Consider the following 23,310-nt stretch of genomic DNA (forward strand, 5'->3'; position numbering starts at 1 on the left):
CAAAATATATCGCGTTTATGAACGCAGGATTTCAAAAGTATTACTCCTAAGATAACTTTGGAGCCAGGGGGGATACAGGGGGGGACCCCCCCAGCCAGGGGGGACCCCCTAACTCATCTGGGGGGGACCAATGTGACGCTGGCAGGGGACGAAACCCCTCCGTCCCCTAGCCTATTGCGCCCCTGAATACTGCTAGCACAGGGAAACTAGACTGGTCTAAGCTTTCTGAGGAGGATATTGACAGATATTCTGTCCTAACTGACAGTTTATTAAAGAATATTGTTTTGCCAAGTGATGCCTTAAGGTGTTTAAATATGAATTTCACAGACACACATCATGCTGCTGATCTCTGTAATTTTTTATGATAACATCACAACAGCTCTAAATGCCGCTATAGTGAGCCATTTTGTAGACAGAAAAAGGTTTTTAATATTAAACCTGGGTGGAACGAGTGTGTGGCTGAACATCATGCTGCAGCTAGAGAAGCATTTAACCCATCATGTCATGCTTTAGCTATTGAAAAATAGCAGATCTACAAGCTCATACCGCGCCACCGAGTGGCGCGATACGAGCTTGTAGGTCTGCTATTTTTGAAAAAAAATCGAAGAACGATTGACATTTTTAGAATCTGATCTCAGGTCAGAATGGGTTCGTCAGACCCAGTGTGTGTCCAGTGGAAACCTCGTATGAATCTCAACTCAGGTCAGAATGGGTTAAACACTGGAATCATGTAGGTAGGCCAAGACAGGGGGGATGTGTTCGAACATAAAAAAACAAACCAATGCCAGGTTCAAATATGCCCTCCGGCATATTAAGAACAATGAGAACAACACCATTAGAGCTGATATACGCTATAGCCAGAAAGCTTCAAACCAACAGCCAGGTGGACTTCTGGAAAGCGGTCCGTGTTATGAACAGAAACAAAACACCACAAATCCACCTTTCCAGCATTTTGTCTCGCAGATGCCACTCTAGCTGTGTCTTAAGGAATTAAAATACCATATGGACACATCCTCTCTGAGGATCTCAGGGATGACAGTGACATCCAGCGACAGTGTCGCAAAATATATGCTCAGGCCAACATGCTTTTAAGGACATTTTCTATGTGCTCATCAGATGTACTGCACTGTTCAGATCTTATGTCACCCCTCTGTCTACAGCCCATCCATCTATGGTCCTCGTACAGAGTAAAGTTAGCGGGTCACGTCCAGGCTGCGCAAGCACTGTCTCAGCAGCCTATACTGCTGATTAGATAGGTCAGTGCTTGTATATGCACTACTGTGACTATACTGTACTTTGTATTGTATTAACTGCTCGCTTTTATCCTTTTTCCATGTTGTTTGTCTTTTTGCTTTATTTCTGCCTGTGAAAACATACCACTCTTGCTTCTGATATCTCTCTCTGGGACAGTCACGCAATTTAACCCTTTACCACGCCACACATGCCATTTCACACGCATTATAAATTACAATTTTGCGTCGTACGCCAATCGGTGAAAGGTAAGAGGTTATCTTAGCATTTTATTCAACCTTTCATAATGAATAAATCTGTCTGCAGAACCACTGTAGGGTTTGTGAGCAGGAAACAGCGGTCGGTACGAACTGTTGGTTACTTTGTCGAAACTGTAACCTCCGTTCCCATGAAGAATATATTGCAGCTCACGAATCACAAACTATTTACAGATAAATGTTATGAATGTTATGTGTGGTAATTAGTCTATTTCCCCCCTCTATACAGGAGACATGGCAGGGGCCAGAGGTCACGGTAGGTCACAACACTGATTTATTTTTAAATGTATTTCCTGATAGATGAACCATCATGATCAACTGCACTGTTGTTTTTGGCAGAAAATTTAGTTTTTAGTTTTAGTCATATAAAGTCTCTTGAATAGTTTTCATTTAGTTTCAGTCACATTTTAGTCACCTGGAATGTTTTAGTGTTCGTCTAGTTTTAGTCGACTAAATGTCATAAGACTTTAGTCGACTAAATCTACAGTTGATTTAGTCGACTAAATGTTATTTTGGCGGGCCTTGATGCTGTCGTCATGACTGTTTTTACACTTGCTGAAAATAGCAGATCTACAATAATAATAATAATAATAAACTTTATTTATATAGCACCTTTCATACATAAATGTAGCTCAAAGTGCTTTACAGAGCAGAGAAGATAATAAAAACAAAAGCAAAACAAAACAGCATTAAAACAGGCATGCAGTTTAAAACAATAGGACAATAACGCAGTGTCAAATCAGGAGAAGGCAGTGGTACAAAGATAAGAACAGATAAAATAAGGCAACGACATTAAAAAAACAAGCAGTAATAAAAATAATAAATAAAAATAAAAGATCACTTAAAAGCAATGTTGTAGAGGTGGGTCTTGAGCTGAGCTTAATGTCTACAGAGGCTGCCTGTCGAAGGTACAGTGGGAGCTTGTTCCATTCTAAGTTTAGAATGACTTATACTGTATCTCTTTTCCACTATAGTCCCTTCCTAACATTTTAGTCTAGTTTTTATTTGCTGACAAAATTCTCAGTATATTTAGTCTTAGTTTTAGTCATCATAGCTTAGTTTTCGTCAGTGAAAAAAGGTAGTCGATGAACATTTTCCGTCTTAATTTTAGTCGACAAAATCAACACTGATCAACTGATATGAGGATGTGGTTCACGTTCAAAGGGTTTAGTTCAGGTTGTTAAAGCTTGTAGGCTAACCACTTTATTATAATAATAATAATAATAATAATAAAGCTTTGTTTTTATAGCACCTTTTAAGAACAAGTCACAAAGTGCTTTAACAGAAAAATATATAGAGAAAACATGGATGAAAAAGGCATAGAATACAATAGAAGAGATTTGTCGATAGAACACAACAGAAGATGACAATAAAAACATAATCACTTTAATGTGCAACCATTATATTAATGACAGGTATATTTCTATACAGCTTTAAGTCCAAAACTCTGAACTATAACCATTTAAGAGGGAAAATGAAAGTAGTTACGTGTGTTTAAAGTATTAACCAGAGCTTGTGACTGAATAATAACTACATTATAGAGACTTGAGAACACTACATGTTCTATTTTTACCTTTCCTGAAGAAATAAATAAATCTGTTTTGGACATACAAGGTTTCTGTCAGACAGCAACGAGGTGGTGAATTGTGTGCGCAGTTGTGCGTGTGTGCGTGCTCGCGCGTGCATATGCGTCCGTCCGTCCGTCCGTGTGTGTGTGTGTGTGTGTGTGTGTGTGTGTGTGTGTGTGTGTGTGTGTGTGTGCGCGCGCGCGTGCATATGCGTCCGTCCGTCTGTCCGTGTGTGTGTGTGTGTGCGTGTGCGTGCAAGTGTGTTTTGTGTTGGTTACATGATCACTGCATGTCTTTATTATGTTTAAATGAACAGAAATTCTTTCATATTTCACTAACTGTGTCTTTTCTTTTCTCCAGGTGGTTTTAAACTCGACACTGAAGGCTGGGCTGTGGCTTGGGGAGGTAATGATGTCACCCTCCCCTGTCAGCTCTCTCCTCAGACCAGCGCGTCCTCCATGACAGTCCGCTGGTTTAAGGAGTCAGAGTGTATTTACCAGTATAAGAATGGTCAGGTGATCAAGGGGAGGGGCTACGAGTCATGCAGACTGGGCCTGGACATCCAGGAGCTGCAGAAAGGCGACGTGTCTCTGACACTGTATGACTGCAGCCATGACGGAGTTAATGAAGTTTACATCTGTCAGGTCCAACATGGAGAACAGGTGGAGGAGATTGCTGTGACATTAACATGTAAGTGACCAATACTGTACTGTCACTGTACATTATCATTAACCCTGATGTTGAATCCGTCGGGTGGAAACCCTGTATGTCCAAAACTGTTACTTTTCAGGAGATGTAATATACTGGGGGGGGGGGGGGGGGGGGGGGGTGGGTGTGTGTGTGTGTGTGTGTGTGTGTGTGTGTGTGTGTGTGCGCGTGTGTGCATGCGTGGAACTAGCAAAGATAGCCGATCTACAAACTGCATTGTGAGCTTGTAGATCGGCTATTTTTTCAATTGTTGTGTGACATTGTAGTATGATGAAGTAAGGCATTAATTTATGAATTAACAAACATAAAAAGTTAAAATACGGAGAATCAACGTTTCTGCCCGACAGCAACGATATGTATTTATTACATAATTATGCGATCATGTTTATCTTATGTATAAATTACTGTGCATTCATATAACGGCTATAAGGGTTTACTGTAATATGAGTCTTCATTATGTTCCATAGAATCACTTTCTGATAGCTTATTGGTCTTTCTGATTTGATTGGAGGGGTTTTGATCATAAACTTAATGATCTCAGTGTGATTTGGCTCCAGTTGACACCTGATGATGACTTCATCGATGACAACTCATCCAATCATATCATATTAGGAGGGACATTAATGCGCCACTCTGTAACTTTCATGTCTTACCCGAGATTCAAACCCTGCAGGTCCCCAGCACTAGTTCTGACATTTTGTCCACTGAGCCAATAGAGCGGCGGTTCTCAACCAGATCTTCAAGTGTTAAATCTTCTTCTCGCTATTGCTTGAGGTTTTAATCCATTCTGGGCGGGAACCCCTTTTGGTGTTTTAAGCATTATGATGTACTTTAGCTGTTGAAAAATAGCAGATCTACAAGCTCGTAGCGCGGCACCGAGTGCCGCGCTACGAGCTTGTAGATCTGCTATAAAATCGTGAAAATGTGGCGCAAATCTTTGAATATATTCTTTCAGAGAACTTTTAAAACTCAAATCTTTCCTGTAACAACATATTTTCAGATGGGGGTCCGCGCCCAAATACAGATAATTCTGGGGGTCCTTGATATGAAAAAGGTTGAGCACCACTGACATAGAAACATAGGTTTTTCAGAAAACTGTCAGGATTTAGAAGCCTTTTTTACCGGCCTCAGGTCTAAATGTCTTAAAGTCTAATGTTTATTTAAATGGATTGTTTGTATAATTTGCATATAGATAACCCCAAATCCCACAGGTAATTCTTAACCCATTCAGGACGGGAACCCCTTTTGGTGTTTTAAGCATTATGTTATACTTTAGCTATTGAAAAATAGCAGATCTACAAGCTCATAGCGCAGCACCAGGTGCCGCGCTACGAGCTTGTAGATCTGCTATTTTGGAAAAATAGTGAAAATATGGCGCAAATCTCTGAATATATTCTTTCAGCGCAAACGTTTTTAACTCAAATCTTTGCTTCTGGGGGGTCCCTGGAAAAACATATTTTCAGATGGGGGTCCGCGGCCAAATACAGATAATTTAGCTGTTACAGATAAACACTATCTAAAGATGAACAGAAACAGTAGCAGATCTTACACAGTAGCAGATCAGAGCGGGGGCGGGCCTTGGTGTGTGTGCTGTTGGCCTGTCACGTATCCCCCCACTGTAATGAGTGCAAGTGCACATCTTGTTAACGGGGGGTTTTCCAAATCACTGAATGCTCCTTTAATATCACGATCTCACAATCATAGAAGATAAACTGAATGGATCTAACACGTCTTCACAGTGAATGACCATTAGATTTGATATTGTTTGAGCGATAATAATCTACTTTTGGTAAATTGGCACAAATAATTTTACTCAAGTACATTTTGAATTCTGGCTATAATGTCATTTTACATTTTGTAAAATCATCTCTGTTTAAAATAGCAGTTTTCTAAACAAATGTTTGTTTTGTTTTTCTTTGCATGTATCATGAATGTGATGATCTACTAGATGGTGAGTATCAAACATATTCTACTTCATGACCTCCTGATGTGTATTTCAGATTAATATCACGTTCTCACAATCAGAGAAGACAAGCAGAATGGATCTAACACGTCTTCACAGTGAATGACCATTAGATTTGACATTGTTTGAGTGATAATAATCTACTTTTTGTCATTTAAGTACATTTGACACAAATACTTTTGCACTTTTACTCAAGTACACTGTAAATCCCTGGAACATGTGACATGTTTAAACCTAAACACCAGTGTGTAATAATAAAATGCCACATGTTTATTAATGGTCATAAAATACAGTAGAACACGAGTTCACTCAAACACCTCACGAGAACACCTAGTGTTTGAATTCTAAACACCTAAATTACTGACTTTGATTGTAAAAACTAAACACGTTTATGTGTTTAAAAAGTGTTACTGGCGATTAAACATGTTCTTCTGTTTATAATCTAAACACTGTGACACGTTTAAAAAGTGTTACGGATAAGTGTTTAATACTGTTTATAACCTAAACGCTTGGGTTTAGTGTGTACATTTTGAATTCTGGCCTTTTTTAACCACTTTTCCCTCTACACCAAATCTCTTGATGTAATGGTGATATAAAACAAACGGTGCAAAGACAAACATTAAATGCCATTAACAATAAAGAGACAATATGACGTAATGAGGGACAATATGGCGTAAACCTTCCCTTTATTGTCAATGGTGTTTTTAAAACATACATTGAACTAAAAACAAACATTAAACCAGTATGGAGGGCCCTCAAAAATAGCAGGTCTACAAACTCACCGCGCTTTGTGAGCTTGTAGATCTGTCATTTTTGGTCATGTGTTTGGAATGTGGATTTCTGCGTTCAAGTGTTTAAATCTTCTTCTCGCTGTTGCTTGAGGTTTAAAAGTTGAGTTCCGCGCTATGAGCTTGTAGGTCTGCTATTTTTGAAAAATCGCTGCCTGCTTTCTACTAACGCTGCAACGCATCGAGAGACAGGCAGCCCAGAGCATACAGGCGGAGAGCGCCACAGGGATGGTTATATATTTTATAATACATTCGGTTACATAAACGCTGCTGACCCTGTAACAATCGCCCTATGTGTCTTAAGGTAAATTATTAACTAAGGAAAAATAAACAACAGGATCGTAGGAATATGGTTTATATTATTTATATAGAGATGCAGCAAGTGTGTATTGTCAAACAACCGGTGTACACTTAAATCAATGCACTTGACAAAGTGCGTCTGTCCCTGTCGCTCTCCCTATACCATAAAGAAATGAACAGGTAAACAAACTGAAATCAACAAACAATTCTCATTCAAAACCCCTCCCTCCCCAAAACAAGTCCCCACGCTCTCTGTAGCGTCCTGCGCCACAACGTTTACAACAAACAAACACAACAATCAACAACCCGCCCCCCCCCCCCCAAAGTCAAGTGTGCAAAACCGCGCTTTGTATAGAATTAAAAAATAATAAAGTCTGTGTCCTCTTCCTTAATTGACCGCCCGCGATAGTCTTTAGCTATTGAAAAATAGCAGATATACAAGCTCATAGCGCTGCACCAGGTGCCGCGCTACGAGCTTGTAGATCTGCTATTTTGGAAAAATAGTGAAAATATGGCGCAAATCTCTGAATATATTCTTTCAGCGCAAACGTTTTTAACTCAAATCTTTGCTTCTGGGGGGTCCCTGGAAAAACATATTTTCAGATGGGGGTCCGCGGCCAAATACAGATAATTTAGCTGTTACAGATAAACACTATCTAAAGATTAAAACAGTAGCAGATCTTACACAGTAGCAGATCAGAGCGGGGGCGGGCCTTGGTGTGTGTGCTGTTGGCCTGTCGCGTATCCCCCCACTGTAATGAGTGCAAGTGCACATCTTGTTACCGGGGGGAACGGGGGGTTTTCCGAATCACTGAATGCTCCTTTAATATCACGTTCTCACAATCATAGAAATTAAACAGAATGGATCTAACACGTCTTCACAGTGAATGACCATTAGATTTGATATTGTTTGAGCGATAATCTACTTTTGGTAATTTGGCACAAATAATTTTACTCAAGTACATTTTGAATTCTGGCTATAATGTTATTTTACATTTTGTAAAATCATCTCTGTTTAAAATAGCAGTTTTCTAAACAAATGTTTGTTTTGTTTTTCTTTGCATGTATCATGACTGTGATGATCTACTAGACTGTGAGTATCAAACATATTCTACTTCATGACCTCCTGATGTGTATTTCAGATTAATATCACGTTCTCACAATCAGAGAAGACAAACTGAATGGATCTAACACGTCTTCACAGTGAATGACCATTAGTTTTGACACTGTTTGAGCGATAATAATCTACTTTTGGTCATTTAAGTACATTTGGCACAAATACTTTTGCACTTTTACTCAAGTACATTTTGAATTCTGGCCTTTTTTTAATCACTTTTCCCTCTACACCAAATCTCTTGATGTAATGGTGATGTAAAACAAACGGTGCAAACACAAACATTAAATGCTATTAACAATAAAGAGACAATATGACGTAATGAGGGAAAATATGGCGTACATTTTCCCTTTATTGTCAATGGTGTTTTTAAAACAAACATTGAACTAAAAACAAACATTAAACCAGTATGGAGGGCCCTCAAAAATAGCAGGTCTACAAACTCACCGCGCTTTGTGAGCTTGTAGATCTGTCATTTTTGGTCATGTGTTTGGAATGTGGATTTCTGCGTTCAAGTGTTTAAATCTTCTTCTCTCTATTGCTTGAGGTTTAAAAGTTGAGTGCCGCGCTATGAGCTTGTAGGTCTGCTATTTTTGAAAAATCGTGGAAATGTGGCGCAAACCTTTGAATATATATTCTTTCAGAGCGAACGTTTTTAACTCAAATCTTTGCTTCTGGGGGGTCCCTGGAAAAAAAACATATATTCAGATGGGGGTCCGCGGACATAATTCTGGGGTCCTTGACATGAAAAAGGTTGAGCACCACTGACATATAGGTTTTTCAGAAAACTTTTAGGATTTAGAAGACATTTTGATCTACATGTTGTAAGAAAGGAGGGGAGACCCGCACACCACCACTTGCTGGTTCTGGGGTGTGTGTGTGTGTGTGTGTGCGCGTGCGCCGTGTGTGCGTGCATGCGTGGAACTAGCAAAGATAGCCGATCTACAAACTGCATTGTGAGCTTGTACTGTAGATCGGCTATTTTAAGTAAGGCATTAATTTATGAATTAACAAACATAAAAAGTTAAAATACGGAGAATCAACGTTTCTGCCCGACAGCAACGATATGTATGTATTATATAATTATGTGATCATGTTTATCTTATGTATAAATTACTGTGCATTCATATAACGGCTATAAGGGTTTACTGTAATATGAGTCTTCATTATGTTCCATAGAATCACTTTCTGATAGCTTATTGGTCTTTCTGATTTGATCGGAGGTGTTTTGATCATAAACTTAATGATCTCAGTGTGATTTGGCTCCAGTTGACAGCTGATGATGACTTCATCGATGACAACTCATCCAATCATATCATATTAGGAGGGACATTAATGCGCCACTCTGTAACTTTCATGTCTTACCCGAGATTCAAACCCTGCAGGTCCCCAGCACTAGTTCTGACATTTTGTCCACTGAGCCAATAGAGCGGCGCAGTCCCTCCCCCTTTCAGAACAACGAACGGCCCAGGAAATGAAATGCAATGCATTTTGCCCATAGGATTTTCTTTAAGTATTTATTTAAAGACGGTTACGCCGCGGACAAAGACTACTCGGATCGTGACAAATCATGACAATGAACACAATGTTTTGGGCCGATCAAATCATTAGAAAGAATAAAATAAAGGCAGGAGACAACACTATTTGTTTTGTTTTTCTTCTTATAAATTATTTGATCGGCCCAAAACATTGTGTTCATTGTCATGATTTGTCACGATCCGAGCTATTGCTATTGCTTGAGGTTTTAATCCATTCTGGGCGGGAACCCCTTTTGGTGTTTTAAGCATTATGATGTACTTTAGCTGTTGAAAAATAGCAGATCTACAAGCTCGTAGCGCGGCACTCGGTGCCGCGCTACGAGCTTGTAGATCTGCTATAAAATCGTGAAAATGTGGCGCAAATCTTTTAATATATTCTTCCAGAGAACTTTTAAAACTCAAATCTTTCCTGTAACAATATATTTTCAGATGGGGGTCCGCGCCCAAATACAGATAATTCTGGGGGTCCTTGATATGAAAAAGGTTGAGCACCACTGACATAGAAACATAGGTTTTTCAGAAAACTGTCAGGATTTAGAAGCCTTTTTTACCGGCCTCAGGTCTAAATGTCTTAAAGTCTAATGTTTATTTAAATGGATGTTTGTATAATTTGCATATAGATAACCCCAAATCCCACAGGTAATTCTTAACCCATTCAGGACGGGAACCCCTTTTGGTGTTTTAAGCATTATGTTATACTTTAGCTATTGAAAAATAGCAGATCTACAAGCTCATAGCGCTGCACCAGGTGCCGCGCTACGAGCTTGTAGATCTGCTATTTTGGAAAAATAGTGAAAATATGGCGCAAATCTCTGAATATATTCTTTCAGCGCAAACGTTTTTAACTCAAATCTTTGCTTCTGGGGGGTCCCTGGAAAAACATATTTTCAGATGGGGGTCCGCGGCCAAATACAGATAATTTAGCTGTTACAGATAAACACTATCTAAAGATGAACAGAAACAGTAGCAGATCTTACACAGTAGCAGATCAGAGCGGGGGCGGGCCTTGGTGTGTGTGCTGTTGGCCTGTCGCGAATCCCCCCACTGTAGTGAGTGCAAGTGCACATCTTGTTACCGGTGGGAACGGGGGGTTTCCCAAATCACTGAATGCTCCTTTAATATCGCGTTCTCACAATCATAGAAATTAAACTGAATGGATCTAACACGTCTTCACAGTGAATGACCATTAGATTTGATATTGTTTGAGCGATAATAATCTACTTATTGGCACAAATAATTTTACTCAAGTACATTTTGAATTCTGGCTATAATGTCATTTTACATTTTGTAAAATCATCTCTGTTTAAAATAGCAGTTTTCTAAACAAATGTTTGTTTGGTTTTTCTTTGCATGTATCATGAATGTGATGATCTACTAGACCGTGAGTATCAAACATATTCTACTTCATGACCTCCTGATGTGTTTTCAGATTAATATCACATTCTCACAATCAGAGAAGACAAACTGAATGGATCTAACACGTCTTCACAGTGAATGACCATTAGATTTGACACTGTTTGAGCGATAATAATCTACTTTTGGTCATTTAAGTACATTTGGCACAAATACTTTTGCACTTTTACTCAAGTACATTTTGAATTCTGGCCTTAACCACCACTTTTCCCTCTACACCAAATCTCTTGATGTAATAATGGTGATGTAAAACAAACGGTGCAAACACAAAACATTAAATGCCATTAACAATAAAGAGACAATATGACGTAATGAGGGACAATATGGCGTACATTTTCCCTTTATTGTCAATGGTGTTTTTAAAACAAACATTGAACTAAAAACAAACATTAAACCAGTATGGAGGGCCCTAAAAAATAGCAGGTCTACAAACTCACCGCGCTTTGTGAGCTTGTAGATCTGTCATTTTTGGTCATGTGTTTGGAATGTGGATTTCTGCGTTCAAGTGTTTAAATCTTCTTCTCGCTGTTGCTTGAGGTTTAAACGTTGAGTGCCGCGCTATGAGCTTGTAGGTCTGCTATTTTTGAAAAATCGCTGCCTGCTTTCTACTAACGCTGCAACGCATCGAGAGACAGGCAGCCCAGAGCATACAGCCGGAGAGCGCCACGGGATGGTTATATATTTTATAATACATTAGGTTACATAAACGCTGCTGACCCTGTAACAATCGCCCTATGTGTCTTAAGGCAAATTATTAACTAAGGAAAAATAAACAACAGGATCGTAGGAATATGGTTTATATTATTTATATAGAGATGCAGCAAGTGTGTATTGTCAAACAACCGGTGTACACTTAAATCAATGCACTTGACAAAGTGCATCTGTCCCTGTCGCTCTCCCTATACCATAAAGAAATGAACAGGTAAACAGACTGAAATCAACAAACAATTCTCATTCAAAACCCCTCCCTCCCCAAAACAAGTCCCCACGCTCTCTGTAGCGTCCTGCGCCACAACGTTTACAACAAACAAACAAAACAATCAACAACCCCCCCCCCCCCCCCAAGTCAAGTGTGCAAAACCGCGCTTTGTATAGAATTAAAAAAATAATAAAGTCTGTGTCCTCTTCCTTAATTGACCGCCCGCGATAGTCTTTAGCTATTGAAAAATAGCAGATCTACAAGCTCATAGCGCTGCACCAGGTGCCGCGCTACAAGCTTGTAGATCTGCTATTTTGGAAAAATAGTGAAAATATGGCGCAAATCTCTGAATATATTCTTTCAGCGCAAACGTTTTTAACTCAAATCTTTGCTTCTGGGGGGTCCCTGGAAAAACATATTTTCAGATGGGGGTCCGCGGCCAAATACAGATAATTTAGCTGTTACAGATAAACACTATCTAAAGATGAACAGAAACAGTAGCAGATCAGAGCGGTGCGGAGCCTTGGTGTGTGTGCTGTTGGCCTGTCGCGTATCCCCCCACTGTAATGAGTGCAAGTGCACATCTTGTTAACGGGGGGTTTTCAAAATCACTGAATGCTCCTTTAATATCACGTTCTCACAATCATAGAAATTAAACTGAATGGATCTAACACGTCTTCACATTGAATGACCATTATATTTGATATTGTTTGAGCGATAATCTACTTTTGGTAATTTGGCACAAATAATTTTACTTTACAAATAATGTTATTTTACATTTTGTAAAATCATCTCTGTTTAAAATAGCAGTTTTCTAAACAAATGTTTGTTTTGTTTTTCTTTGCATGTATCATGAATGTGAAGATCTAGTAAACCGTGAGTATCAAACATATTCTACTTCATGACCTCCTGATGTGTATTTCAGATTAATATCACGTTCTCACAACCAGATAAGACAAACTGAATGGATCTAACACGTCTTCACAGTGAATGACCATTAGATTTGACATTGTTTGAGCGATAATAATCTACTTTTGGTCATTTAAGTACATTTGGCACAAATACTTTTGCACTTTTACTCAAGTACACTGTAAATCCCTGGAACATGTGACATGTTTAAACCTAAACACCAGTGTGTAATAATAAAATGCCACATGTTTATTAATGGTCATAAAATACAGTAGAACACGAGTTCACTCAAACACCTCACGAGAACACCTAGTGTTTGAATTCTAAACACCTAAATTACAGACTTTGATTGTAAAAACTAAACACGTTTATGTGTTTAAAAAGTGTTACTGGCGATTAAACATGTTCTTCTGTTTATAATCTAAACACTGTGACATGTTTAAAAAGTGTTACGGATAAGTGTTTAATACTGTTTATAACCTAAACGCTTGGGTTTAGTGTGTACATTTTGAATTCTGGCCTTTTTGTTAACCACTTTTCCCTCTACACCAAATCTCTTGATGTAATGGTGAAGTAAAACAAACGGTGCAAACACAAACATTAAATGCCATTAACAATAAAGAGACAATATGACGTAATGAGGGACAATATGGCGTACATTTTCCCTTTATTGTCAATGGCGTTTTTAAAACAAACATTGAACTAAAAACAAACATTAAACCAGTATGGAGGGCCCTCAAAAATAGCAGGTCTACAAACTCACCGCGCTTTGTGAGCTTGTAGATCTGTCATTTTTGGTCATGTGTTTGGAATGTGGATTTCTGCGTTCAAGTGTTTAAATCTTCTTCTCGCTATTGCTTGAGGTTTAAAAGTTGAGTGCCGCGCTATGAGCTTGTAGGTCTGCTATTTTTGAAAAATCGCTGCCTGCTTTCTACTAACGCTGCAACGCATCGAGAGACAGGCAGCCCAGAGCATACAGCCGGAGAGCGCCACGGGATGGTTATATATTTTATAATACATTAGGTTACATAAACGCTGCTGACCCTGTAACAATCGCCCTATGTGTCTTAAGGCAAATTATTAACTAAGGAAAAATAAACAACAGGATCGTAGGAATATGGTTTATATTATTTATATAGAGATGCAGCAAGTGTGTATTGTCAAACAACCGGTGTACACTTAAATCAATGCACTTGACAAAGTGCATCTGTCCCTGTCGCTCTCCCTATACCATAAAGAAATGAACAGGTAAACAAACTGAAATCAACAAACAATTCTCATTCAAAACCCCTCCCTCCCCAAAACAAGTCCCCACGCTCTCTGTAGCGTCCTGCGCCACAACGTTTACAACAAACAAACAAAACAATCAACAACCCGCCCAAAGTCAAGTGTGCTAAACCGCGCTTTGTAGAATTAAATAAATAATAAAGTCTGTGTCCTCTTCCTTAATTGGACGCGGCACGCCCGCGATAGTCTTTAGCAGTTCCTTAGCCAAAACAAAGAGCTCCTCCGTTCTGATTGACTAAACAAACACATGGGGTACTCCAACAGAAAGCTTTTGGTTCCATCTCACCGGTTTAGGTAGTTCTAACTCCGTTGGTAGAAAACCATCGACCATGCAGATTCCAGTCCAAACGCCGATCACCCGACGGCAGCGGCAATGAAGCGGTTGCTCAATTCCCCGACGGTCCCGACAGTTCTGTTGTTAAAGGCTGCAGATCAAACTTCGTTCGTTAATTATCTGACTGCTACCTGGCGCTCCTCTTCCCCCGTGTAGGCCTACACACTCATTCCTATGTTTCCCCCTGTTCCCCGTGTGTCACTTCCTCCCTATGTAACCTTGTGTGGGTGGCGACATCAGTCTCTGTCACCTGTCACTCATCACTGTCCGAGCCCATTACCATTCTTGTGAATAGGAGAGAATACTATATCACACACAGTCAGCATCACACGTTATATTTCTTTTCATAAATGATAACATGCATAATAAGGAAAACAAAGTAGAAAAACATTACAATGTGCTTCGTCACAACCCTATCATAAGCCTTTTTATTTACATCTGCGTTCACAGACAGACAGACAGACAGACAGACAGACAGACAGACAGACAGACAGACAGACAGAGGCGCACGCACAAATCAGTGATTCCGTTTTCTTTACACAATAATAATGTATATAGGCCTAATACTATAACATAATATTTACAGTAAAGTTTTCAAAGTCTGTTTTCATCTGATGTATTCAGATTCCTGCATGCCTGTTCTTTGTATTTATTATCCAGTCAGTATAACATGATGAAGAGTTGTTGTTAACACACAGTTCAACTCTCTTTATGTGCGTTTAGTTGACAATAAAGGTGAATTTATAGCTGAAGCTATAAAGTACATCAGCGAGGAGACAGCAGAGCAGAAGGATAGAAGACAGAGTTCAGTTCATGTGATTGGTAAGTATAGGATAACAAACAGACTCAACGAAAACTATTATGTTAAACTTTATCATACTGTGACATGCACACGCACGCTGCCGCACGCACGCACGCACGCACACACACACACACACACACACTCACACACACACACACACACACACACACACACACACACAGCAAGTTTTGATCTTAGTTCTAGTAATTTTAGTCACCTGGAATGTTTTAGTGTTAGTCTAGTTTTAGTCGAATAAATATAATAGGATTTTAGTCGACTAATCAGTCTTGATTTAGTCGACTAAAATGTATTTTCGCGGGCCTTGATGCCGTCGTAATGACTGAATTTACAATAACGTTATCAGGACAGTGATGTGTGTTGTCGTTCTCACAACATGTCGTGCTGAGACACACTGTGAGCTTGTAGATCTGATGTTTTCAGTGCGACACCGGCATGCGATTAAATTTAAATCCTAACACCTGAACTTAACCTCTAAATGTCTAATCCTAACCTTAAACCCAACCTACATCTTTTCCTATAATTGTACGCCTTTCTCCCCAAATCATGTGTAAACATAAAACAAACATTTCTGTTGTGAGGAGCTAGAAAATGGTCCTCTCAAATTATACTATGTGGAGACGTTTGGCCATCACAAGTAGAGTAATGCATGCGCACGCACACACACACACACACACACACACACACACACACACACACACACACACACACACACACACACACACACACACACACACACACACACACACACACACACACAGTTAAGCTGTCTGTGATTCATTGAAACAAGTGGTCCTTACCAGGTCCCCAGCTAAATGATGGAGAGTTGGTAACCAAATGGACCCTTACAGATCTTTAACTCTTAAGAGCGTTAAATTAAACTTTCAAATGGACAGCGATGAACGCAGACGTCTGCTCAAGAGGGGCACGACAACGCAAGCATTAAAAAACAGCTAAACAGAATCCAGGTCTGGTGAGTCGTGGGCGTGTGCACGAAACGAGCACGCGTGCGACAATTTCACGGGACACCCCACCCACGTAAATACGCTTGCGTTGTTTCCGCTCGACTTCCATCCATCCATCCATCTATCCATCTTCAACCGCTTATCTCTAGTCGGGTCGCGGGAGCAACAGCTCCACCAGAGAATTAACTATCGGCGCGATAAATCACTGCACGTTTGAAAGGACCTTAACACAATATCTGCCCTTTGAATCTTTCAAAATGGTGACCCCACATTCTAGACCCACTTTTTGACATAAAAAATAATGACCACTACATGTGTCTGTGGACGTCTTGGGCACAAAATGTGTGAAGTCTCTACAATACACTATAGACCAGGGTTCCCCAATTAGCGGCACGCAGAGTGCCTCCTTGTGGCCCCTGAAAGAATTTTAAAAAAGAAGAAAAAAAAACGTTTTTTTTGTTGGTGGGGTCCCAGATATCAATGGCATTAAATGGGGGTCAGTATAGCCTCTGCATGTCAAACTGGGGGTCCTTTTCAAATGGGGTCTTGCCCTGAAAATTTATTTTCAGGGCAAGACCTCCACCTCGCACGTGCGGACTCGGCCCCCAGCCTGGTACCCTAGTCAAAACATGGCCCTTGAGGAAAATGAATTGGGGAACCCTGATATAGACGAATAACAGTTTATGTCCAAATGTTATTCTGACTGTAACTGCCATTTTTCCAGTTTCCAATCTCCTTTGGCTGTTACCTCACAGGTATGGGAGTGATCCTACGCAGTACATACAGAAAATTGCAACAGATGGATGTCCAGTCTTTGATCCAGTTTGAGTGTTATTTATTTATCAGAAATCAGAAATGAAATTGAGCATGAACATGAGCATACCAGTGATGTGAGTGATCCAGTGATGTTATTAGTAGATTATAGGTTAGTCTCTGTGCTGCCGATACTGCTGTGCTGCTGATACTGCTGTGCTGGTAAGAACGGTTTGTTCCCTGTGTCTCTGTGTCTAGTCCTTCCTAGTGCCCCTGTGTCACCTTATAACTGGTCACCTTCTAGCAGCTGTGTGTTTCAAGCCCGCCACCAGGTGGTCAAAAATAATACTGGTAATAATAATAATAATACAAATAATGCCTCTATTCTAATGGCTCCTACACACCGGCCCCTAATTGTTTCAAGGGTAACAATTAATAACCATATAAGGAGTCATATTCAAATTTACATTTACATGTTCTTTTTTTTTTTTTTTTTTTTCACAATTTCAAAAGAAATAAAGTAAATTCATTCAATCTTCTTTGAACATCAGTCTCTTTAGTTTTCAGTCTCTTGGAGCAGACATATCTTTGTTATCGGTCTCTCCAAGATGTTGCTTTTGGTCTTGAGTCGAACTGTGCGTACAAGACCTTTTGCATCAGGAATGGTCTCCAATATTCTCCCCAGTAACCAGGCGCCTCGTGGTGCAGTGGAATCTACCACCACCACAATGTCACCGGGGGCAAAACTTCTCCTTTCAGCTGACCATTTTTGCCGTTCTTGGATTGATGGTAAGTACTCTTTTGTCCATCGTTTCCAAAAGAGATCTGCCATGTACTGTACTTGTTTCCATCTACGTTTGATGTACAGATCCTCTTTCACAATTGGCTGCGTTTTCATTAAAAGAAGATGATTTTGGGTCAGCGCTTCCAGGTCCATTGGGTCGTCAGAAGACTTGGTGATGGGTCGATCATTTAAAATTGCCTCTACTTCACACATTAAAGTTTGCAATCCTTCATCATCAAGCACTTGTTGATTAAGAACAGAATGGAGTACACTTCGTACCATGCGGATCAGTCGTTCCCAAACACCGCCGTGATGGGATCCTGCTGGGGGGTTAAAGCTCCACTTTATCCCTTGCTGAAGCATAGCATTCTGGATTTTCTCCTGATTCAGGCTATTCAGTGCTTCCCTTAATTCTCTTTCCGCTCCTATGAAGTTCGTACCGTTATCTGATTTTAGAGATGAAACTTGACCTCGTCGACAGATGAATCTTCTTAGTGCATGGATGCAGGAGTCTGTGTCGAGTGTATGTGCAACTTCAAGATGTACTGCTCTGCTTGCCATGCAGGTGAAGATTACACCATACCTTTTTACAATACTTCGTCCTCTCTTGATCTCTATAGGACCAAAGTAGTCTACTCCCACATCTGTGAATGGAGGCTTGTCTGGTTGAATTCTCTCCAAAGGCAAGTCTGCCATTTTTTGTTCACCAACTCTACCCCGCTGTCGTTTGCACACAGTGCAGTTGGTTATGATTTTCCTTGCAGCAGAGTTTGCTTTGATGATCCAATATTTTTTGCGGAGATGAGACAGCATGTAATTCCTTCCTCCATGTCCGAGTAGTTTATGGATGTGTTGTAATATCAGGGTGGATATGTGAAGGTCTTTTGAGAGGATGATCGGATGTTTGATTTCTTCAGGCATCGCTAGCCTATTCAGGCGACCACCTACTCTCAGTAGTCCATCATCCAACACTGGATCCAATTTGTACAAATTACTGCTTCTTTTGACATTTTTATCAGTTTGCAGAACAGATATTTCTTCTGGAAATCTTTGCATTTGACTGAATGAGATGACTGCATGTTCTGCTTGGATAAGATCTTCGGGAGTTAAGCACTGTCCACGAAGCGTCGCTTTAAAGACTTGCATCTCCTCTTCAACCTTCTCCTTTAGTTTGACAGGATCCTTTTCAACACTGCTCACAGCAGCTTGAAGCTCCTTTCTCCTTCTAGTCAGTTGCAAGAGTGTGGTCTTTACTTTAAGAAGCCAAGCTACAGCAGTCTTCAGTCTCATCCATGATGAGAAGTAGTGGATCAGATAATTGGTTGGGTTCAGTTGATCTTTGATAATGACATTTACTGTGATGTCAGGTTTGATTTCTGGATCATTGGCGGATATTGTTGATTCAAAGGGCAAGTTAGGCCAATCATAATTTGATCTGCAGAGGAAATCTGGTCCTCTGATCCATTTCTTGCAGCTTAGAAAGCGGTCTGCTGTCAGCCCTCTTGATGCTGCATCTGCAGGGTTTTCCTTTGTACTCACATATTTCCATTGTGATACATCAGTAGCATCTCTCACAAGAGAAATCCTGTTTGCTACAAATGTTTGAAAACGTTTTGTTTCATTGTTTATGTACTTCAGCACTGTAGTGCTATCAGTCCAGAAAATTGACCTATCCAGTGGCAGCTGCAAGTCCCTACGCAGCATTTTGTCAACTCGGACAGCCAGGACTGCTGCTGCCAGCTCCATTCTTGGAATTGTCATTTGTTTCAGTGGTGCCACTCTGGATTTTCCTATCATGAATGCAATATGCACTTCTCCGTCACTGTTCTCCAGTCTTAGGTAGGACACCGATCCATAGCCACTTTCGCTGGCATCCGAAAAGTGATGTAGCTGTGAGTGTGTGATTTGACCAAAGTTCTTAGGTTTAATACACCTGTCCACTTTGAACTCCACCACTTGCTTCAGATCCGCTAGCCATCCTGTCCACTGCTGTGAGAAGACTTCGGGTATGGCTTCATCCCATCCAAGCCTCCTCCTGCAGAGCTCCTGCATCATCAGCTTGGCTGGCAGCGCAAATGGTGATAGAAATCCTAAAGGGTCATATATAGAGCCAACCACAGACAAGATGCCACGTCTAGTGTGTGGTCTTTCAGGTGCCGTGTTTGTGAACTTGAACACATCTGTTTCTACACACCAGTGTAATCCTAGAGCTCTTTCCACTGGCAGATTGTCCTTGTCCAAGTCCAACTCCTTGATCTCTTTGGCCCTGTGCTCATGTGGAATAGAAGTTAACACTTCACGGCTGTTGCTGATCCATTTTGACAAAATGAATCCACCCCTCTGGCAGAGAGCAGTCAGGTCTTTAACTAATTGTACTGCTTCTCGTTCTGTGGGCATGGATTTCAGACAATCATCAACATAAAAGTTGTTATTTACTGTGTTTGTCACTTCAGGTGGAAAGTGAGCTCGGTTGTCTTCAGCAGTCTTTCTCAAAGAGAAATTGGCACAACTTGGTGATGACACAGCTCCAAAAAGATGTACCTTCATTCTGTATTCGGCCAGATTTTGCTGCACATCACCTTCTGGCCACCATAGGAATCGCAGGTAATCAACATGTTCATCCGAGACCTTAACCTGATGGAACATGGCTTTGATGTCTGCCATCAAGGCAACTGGTTCCTGTCTGAATCTGGTGAGGACTCCAATAAGTGAGTTAGTCAGATCGGGACCCTGAAGCAGTTGAAAGTTAAGTGATGTTCCTTTAAAGACTGCTCCACAGTCAAAGACCACTCTCAAGGTGCCTTTCTTTGAGTGATGCACACCATGATGTGGGATATACCAGAGTTTTCCATCACTTCGATTCAGCTGGTCCACTGGCACCAATTCAGCATAGCCACTGTTAATCATGTCTGTGAGGAAAGATGTGTATTCATCATGGAACTTCTCATCTTTGTTGAACTTGCGTTTCAGGCTCTGGATGCGTTGCTCTGCAATACAACGGTTATTTGGCATGATGGGATCTTCTTGTTTGAAAGGTAAGTTTAGGCAGTAATGTCCATCTTTAATTTTTGCTGAGTGGTTTATAATATTAAGGAATTTGGCCTCTTCTCTTGACATTTCCTCCGTTTCATTACTGGCTCTTTCACTGAAATCTTGATTGTACTGTTTGACAAGTAACTCTTCCAGGTTTAGAATAGATATTCTATTGACAGCAACAGCAGGGCAGCCATTCTCATCCCTGATGGTGTCGTCTCCTCTTAGTGGACCATAGATCACCCACCCCAATAGGGTCCTCACTGCGTATGGTCCATCTGCTTGGCTATTAACCACCTCCCAGGGTTCCAGTAGCTTCGAGGTGTTTGTGCCGATGAGGAGGTCAATGCCAGAGTCTATTTCGGGTAGTGTGATATGGTTTAAATATGGCCAGTGAGACAAGTCTTGTTGTTTTGGAATGTTGTGTTGTGAGACAGGCATGGTTGCGTGTGTGAACACATCAGGCAGTTGAAGAAAGTCATCCGAGTCCATCCTTGCTATTTCCAAACCAGTGATATGATAGCTAGACTCAGGCTTCACCTGATTCATCGTTCGGAGGAGTATGTTTGTTTTCTGTCCTGCCATCTTGAGCCTTTTCATTAAGTTTTCAGTGCAGAATGTAGAGGTGCTGCCATGATCCAAAAATGCGTAGGTTTGCAAAACTGTGTCTCCCTTGTGGCTCTTCACTTGAACAGGTACGATGGAGAAGATGGAGGTTTCATCACCGGCCCCAATATGACCACATGTGTGCGGTGAGATGACAGCCTTGCTTTCATTTGATTTCTGTGTCGGTTGTTGTTCTCCTTGTTGAATGTGAAGTATGTCAGGATGTTTCAGTTTGCATGTGTCACAAGTTAAACGACCTCTGCAAAATTTCGATAAGTGTCCTCTTTTTAAGCAGCCAAAACAGATTCCATTTTGTTTTAGGAAATCTATTTTCTCCCTGTGGCTCTTTTCCATGATTTGAGGACACCGTTCCAATGTATGGCCACTTCTTTTGCAGAACAGACATGGGTTGTGACTGATGGATGCATTCATTTTCTCTCCATTTGACTCCACAGCTGTTATGGGTGTTGCTGTTGTTGCAAAACTGCTTCTTGGACTTGACCTTTCTTTTGATTTAACAGTGGTTGAGGTTTTGACAGTTGAAGTCTGCTTAGGGTCCTGGATGTTTCCAAAAAGTGGGTCGGACATTATCATCACTTGTCTTTCGATGAAGTTAACAAGATCAGGAAACATAGGCCGACGACCTCCCTCCTTTAGCTCACAGGCCCTGTTCCTCCATATGTCTCTCAGTTTGTATGGCAGTTTCAAAAGAATGGTCCTCATGTTGGAAGTTACATTCATCTCGTCCATGTAGGATAGATTCTCCATAGCATTGCAGCAACCTCGGAGGAATAGAGAAAATGCTTCCAACCCTTTTGCATCCTCTGATTTGATTGTTGCCCAGGCAAAAGCCTTTTCCATATATGCCATGGCAATCTTATTCTCATTTCCAAAATGATCTTTGAGCAAATGCTTTGCTCTTGGGTAGCCTTGTGACAGAGGCAGATGTTGGCAGCTGCGGACAAGATTTTTTGGATGCCCTCTTGTATATTGCTCCAAAAAGTGTAGACAGTCACCATAATCATCTGTCTTTTTCTCAATTGCCCTCTCAAATGCCCTGATAAAACCTTGATATTGCAATGGATCTCCCTCATAAACCGGAATGTCTCTTTGTGGCAAAGTGGAATATAGATTCTGTTTGACCAATAGGGCCGTGATGTCATTCTGTCTTTGTAACACATTTGAAATATCACCTTGATTAACAACATTTGTAACAGTAGGTGAAGTACATACAGTTTGACCTTGAACCCCTGTTTTCATTTGACCTGGTATGTTTTCAGTTTGTACATTTCGACTGAGGAGAGGGTATTGCAATAATGAAGTTTGCCTGGAGTGAGAGTATTGCAATAATGGAGTTGTGTAATGAGTTTTGTCAGTTTTTTCATAAGCCTTTTCCTTTGGCCTTACAACCTGTGGCTGTGGCGGAGGCTTCGTTTCCATTGACACTTTTCCCTTTTGTTGGGTCGTTTGATCTGGTATGAATGAGTTTGGATTTAATGAATTTGTTTTCCTTTGAGTAACAGCAGCAGCCGCTCCTTGTTCCTCTGAGTGCATCCCTATTGATATTCTTGATGCTTTTCTTGATCCCATATTTTCCAGTACCTGGGCCTTTGCATTGGCTGCTGCCAGTTTTGTCTCCATCTCCAGTTTCTCTTTTTGCATTCTGAGTTGGTCCTGTTGCTTTGTGAATTGCTCCTGTTGCTTTGTGAATTGCTCCTGTTGCATTCTTTGCTGTGCTTCAATCTGATGTTTCTTTCCCAAGGCAGCCATCTGTTCCATCAGAGCAGCTTTTTCAGCCTGGGCAATAATGAGAGCAGATGATGTCGATGAAGATGCTTTGGATGTGGTGGATTTGCGTGTGGATTTTAATCTAGCTATATTTGACACACTGTCATCGGGTCCAACATCATCAGAATTGACAACACTCATGTCTCCACTTTCATCAGGGATGTATGTTATTGGTGGTTCATTTTCAACAGTAGTATGCATTTGAGATTCAT

This window comes from Protomyctophum parallelum (assembly GCF_964188405.1).
Source record: "Protomyctophum parallelum genome assembly, chromosome: 1".
Lineage (NCBI taxonomy): Eukaryota > Metazoa > Chordata > Actinopteri > Myctophiformes > Myctophidae > Protomyctophum > Protomyctophum parallelum.